Here is a 5,769-nt window from a genome sequence, read left to right on the forward strand (position 1 = left end):
GGTAAAAAAGCAACGAGGCTGAAAGTAGGACTTGGCTTTTTTTTCTGTTTTTATCTCTCTGCCTCCATCTTCTACCCTCTCTTGTGTTTCCTTTCTGAGGCTGTCAGACGGAAGACAGCAATGTGAGGGACTGAAAGAGTCCCAGGCAACCAGAGGAAGAGGATGGAGGCAGAGGAAGAAAGGGAAGCAGACAGGGGGAGAATTTGAGGAGAGGAAAGGAAAGAAGAGCTGAACCGGGTTTGGATGAAAGCTTTAAGTGAGAGGACTGAAGGAGTAAAGACGAGGCTCAGGGAGACAGACGGACTAAATGAAGGGCAGTGCAATGTTCCAGAGGCCCCTTGTCAGGATGACAACAGAGCAGGAGAAACATGTCGCTGTGGTCTCTCTGATCCACTGAGAGACGGTCTGACTGACCGACATTTTAAGAAGAAACTGTCACCAAATTGCATCTGTTAGCCTTTGTTAAGGCTTCTGAATTGAGATAAACAAATAATTACACAATGTTTTACAAACACAATGCATCTTAGTATGCTAAAAAGATTACACAAAATATGTCCAATACCTAAATACAATGCTGAATGTCTTAATTTTGCCCAATTATGATAAATAAGTAACTCATTGATCTGTTTCTACTTGTGTGCATTAATTATAAAAAATAAAAAAACTACTGGTCCTATGAATGATTTTGACAAACATGCTTTTTTAAAAGCTTATCTTATTCCTTTTTTTAACTGCTGTATTACAATTATATCATTAATTAAATTCCAAATAGATTCCAACAATTAATTTTCTTTCCCCATAATGGAATTTTTAATTGAGGGGATTGGTCCCATGTGGTTGCTGCAGGGCATATTTTCACGACAAATGTTTTCATTAAAGTTTTTCCGAAGATGAAAACAATTTGCAAATGCAATCAAATTCCCAATCACTGTCAAACACAGATAAGGACAAATAATGTAGCTAATGCAGCAAACATTAAAGGGGAAGTGCCCGGATTTTACAATTCAAAGTCTACGGGTCTTGGGGAGTATGTGGAAAAAGTTGTGTCAAGCTTTTTGTCGCTCCAGAGAGAGCTGGAGGAAATGTGATATATCTGGGCGTGTGGTGTTAAAAGTAGTGAGCTTACCAGACCTCTGTAGTCTGCTCCACAACTCTGTTTGAGACAAGCACCCTCAGGCTACCATAACACACCTCATCTCCGACCAAACCGTTGGTGGTCAAGGGAGAGGAATGGAATAAAGAAGACAATATATCTGGTTCTCATCAGTATTTAACCTGAACTGTCCATATTGAGTTTGACAATGTCATAGTATAGGTCAATGCTAAACTGGTACAGAAACCCCTCAAATAGCGATGCAATTGCCAAAAACATCTGAAATTACCCTCACTGCCATTTTAATCACATAGATAAAACAATTTGTGTCTACAGCAGTGAATGGGGGAACCTGTTTGTACAAAGGTGGCAAATAAAACAAACAGTTCTGCTTCAGGCTACATAGACCATATTTCCATCTCACTACCACCAACATACTGAGTGCACTAAACCTGCCTCTGGAGCGCAGCAAGAGTGTGTCTGTGAGGTCAGTCGCATAAAAGTGCACCAGCAGGTGCCTGCTACAGCACATCACACAGAATTATGCATTCAATCAGGCACAGACACACACACACTCACACAACAAATACACACAACACAGACGCATGTGGAGCTGATACATCCAGACGCCTGACTCCAGAGCTCCTAGCTTCTAAGTGCTGTTTGTTTCCTTAAACCAGCTCTGAGGGACAAAGACAGAGAGACAGCAAGACGTTACTTTTATTTCTGCCTTTCACTCCCTTGAGTGTGTGATGATTCAGATCAAATAAGGTGTTATTTGACCCAAGGGGCAACAGAACAGATATTTACACCATTCATAAAACCACGAGGCAGGACGAATGACTGTAGGAGCTCCAGAAACACTCTCTCCAGATGTCTGTCTGATTAAGATGATACACTGTTATGCTTCTTGGAACTGCCAGGGGGGTCTGGTGAGGACTTTTCTACAAGCCCTCTGATTGGCTGGCCTCTGGGTGACCTGGAGCTGCAGGGAGTCTTGAGATGTCAGACGCGATTCTGAGGCGAGCCGCTCGTGTAGTACCAGGATGCTCTGAGGTTGGTGGTTGCAGGAGAGACTTTGGCACCCATTTACACATGGGGCAAAACAAAGTGGGTCAAGTACCCAGCTGCCATTGTTGGGGGGAAAGTGTGTCATTGTAACCATGGTTACTAGTGTGACAAATGTGCATGTGCACCTTTTCTTCTCATCTCAGTGCTTCCAGGTATATCAGTGATGTAAACTATGACTGCTAAATCAGCCGGAAGACCTGTTTACACCAGTCGAGCATTGTCGTACCTACACAGATGAACTCCTTTATCATGAATCTTTAACAAAGTCAAACATTTCACTTTTCTGTTCCTGAGATGCAGACAAAGCCCACAATGGTCTGTTTGACTGATTTGTTTCAAATATTGTCAGGAAGCGTTTAATTGCCTAAGCTGAAGTAAATCAGAAAGGACACACATAATATCTGACAACACAGACACAAAGGTCAAATAAGAGGAGGTGGCATTGAATAACAACAAACAACATCATTATTAGTGCTTGGTTATATTTTACAAGGGCTGATGAAGGGTGATGTGATGTGTGTGGGTTGACATGAATGATAGCTGAGCAGGTAATGGGGCTATTTGGGACAGACCGAATGTAATACCCCCACAGACAGAGACCAGTTGTATTGATGTCAGCCACTGATCCAAAACACACAAGTCATAATGGATAGATAGATAAATATTAAACCTTTCCCCAAACCCCTAAACAAATCCCTCATAAATAATATTATGAGGTCTGTAAAATAGTGGAGGCAACCAGTGCATCATCCTCCTGGTATACCTGTCGTTTTAATGCTTTGTTCACACCAAACGTGACATGATTTTGTCGCGTTTGGTGTGAACACAGCATTAGATTGGTCTTGGATGTCAACTGTGAAAAACAACAACGTTATACATAACGGAACTAAAAATGCTGAGAAAATACAACATTTAGGTCTGCACACAAATTGATATCTTAGAAAGTGCAATGCAAAAAAAAAAAAAAGCCTGCCACTCTCATTCCCAGTTAGGCTGCTACAGTGAGCTTTGTTTGTTTCTGAAATTGTTGCATTGTGAATGACAGCTACTCTGACAGGATTGAAAAATAATGATGAGAATTTCTGCCTACTGAAATCAACCTGACATCTGTTTTGAAGCTTTATATTTACGGCGTGCTTCTCCATTCATCTACAGGTAGACATCTCTATCTATACATCAGTCTGTCCACCTGACAATCCATCTCAACATCTAAGGACCACTCATTCATCCATGTATCCCTGTAAACATTCATATAATCCGTCCATCCATCCAGGCAGTGAGGTGTCCTCCCGTGGGGGAGGCTCAGCTGCCTCCTGCAGCCCTTAGACATGTTTTAATGGTGAGCCTGAACTATATAAGCTCCCCTGGCTCTCCTGATATGTGCACACACACACACACACACACACACACACACACACACACACACACACACACACACACACACACACACACATCAAACACTGTATAAAATTGCATGTATCTCAGCAGTGGGGACCGAACCAATGGCTTTGCCACATTTCTATTCCCCTAGCCTCCCAGTTTCTCTGAATATTTTTACCCCCGTTCTTTATTCAAATACTAATATCTACTTCTACATAATGCCGCTTTGTTGTTGTTTTTTCATCTAAATTCGTGTAAAAACTGGTTATTTTTCCTCTGTATCATCCTTCATTGTTGTGTTTTTTCCCTTAACTCTCTTTGTCAGTTCTACCTTTATAGCTTTCCCTTTTTCTTCTACTTCTTCAACCCCCCTCTTCTTTGGATCTATGCACCCCTTTTCCCTGGCTTTCGCTCATGTTCACATTTGCAGAATGTAATTTCAGTAGAGTCATGCTGCCCTGTAGCGGATGTCTCTGTGAAGATGGGGATTGTGTCAGGACAGAATGGCTGCGACAGTAAGAGACAGACCCGGATAGTAAGGAAAAAGAATGATCAGCACAGATGGAAAGACACCTGGTCTGTAATGGTGTTTTCAGATGTTCCTCTCTCGCTCTCTTTCATGCCTTCATGCAAGCGCACAGACGCGCACACAGTTACTTCAGAGAGGCAAACCCGGGCACAACATGAAGCACCATCCTCCTCTTCCCATGGTGCAATGAGGGCTGAGTGACGGATGGGAGGGGGAGAATTGGGAGAGAGATAAAACGACAATATGGAACCATCGAGGCAGGTCCAAAAGGGGGGAAGAGAGAGAGAGAGAGAGAGAGAGAGAGAGAGAGAGAGAGAGAGAGAGAGAGGTGGGGACAGACAGGGAGTGGTTCACACATTTGGCAATTGAAACTAGCTGTGATAAATCCAGCAGAGGGCCCATATCTGTGTTCAGTTGTGTGTTTGCTTGTGTGCTCCTGTGAGGCTGAGAGGGAGCTCGTCTGGACTGCTGCAGTGCAGACTAGGAGGTGTGTATTTAGACGCTCATAGTCCACCTTGGGGGCTACGCCTCAACCTGAGCTGTGTTAGGATTCTTGTGATGCTGTGTTTGAAGTCTAGAATTAAATACAGTCTCAGAAAATACTCTGCATAGTTCTATGAGGAAAGATGAAAGGCATCAATGTAACATTGATAGTGAGGAAGGAAAGAGCATTTGATTAGATGTTGGGGCTAAAAAAGAGAAACATCCAGTTATGGAGAGCCGATGCTCTCCATCCGACCGCAACACACATCAAAGTGTAAGAGTGTCTGTGTTGTAGAGATAATCCCCAGGACACGGTGAAGCCTTGGGCCTTGATCACCTGAACACAATTACAAGTAGACAGGCCTTTTTTCTTCTTTTTTTTTTTCTTTTTTTTTTACAGGTGAGTGACATCAACAATGATGGTGTTTGACTGTAGGAGAAAAATCTGCTCGTTGGACTAAGAATTCATATATAGTTGATGAGCAGATCTAATCCAGGACAACCCAGCGTTCAGACCAGGAAGCGGCGTTGCAGTCTGACACACTTCTCTGCGCTTCCATGAGAGCAGTCACCAAAACCCGATAAAGACTATCTGCCACTAAATAACCAAATACATGTTAACGCTACCAATGCAACAGCGCAATACAATAGGAGAATATATATATGAACTCTTAAATATTAGATCTCTGTCATTTAAGCTAAATTGTTTCATCATTATTCTGCTTACTACTTTAAATATATTAATCATTTATGCCATATGTATTGTGCATCTGTTGCACTTCTGTCCATCCTGGGAGAGGAATCATCCTCTGTTGCTTTCCTTAAGGTTTCTTCCTTTTTTTTCTTCCTGTTAAAGGGAAGTTTTTCCTGCACCAATGTGAGGTTCCTGGGGCAGAAGATGTTGTATGTATACAGTGTGTAAAGCCCTTGAAATTGTGATCTGTGATTTTGGGCTACACAAAATCCTTTAGTGAGAGTAATATTCCACATATTTCTTTGAAAAAAATATGATTATTTGCTTTCTTGCCGAGAGTTTGATCGAAACACTCTAATCGCTGTTTGTTTATCATAAAGCTGGCGCCAGCAGACAGTTAACTTAGTATAAAAATTGTCTATAATGTTGTATCTTTTGAGTGGTTATGGATTTCTTGGCCAGGAGTTTTGACTTTCTGGCATCTCTGCTTTGTCACGGCTAGATGAAAAGAAGTGGTCC

The sequence above is a fragment of the Clinocottus analis genome, unplaced genomic scaffold (genome assembly GCF_023055335.1).
Source record: "Clinocottus analis isolate CAN_PGR_092001 unplaced genomic scaffold, fCliAna1.0.p SCAF_7, whole genome shotgun sequence".
Taxonomy (NCBI): Eukaryota; Metazoa; Chordata; class Actinopteri; order Perciformes; family Cottidae; genus Clinocottus; species Clinocottus analis.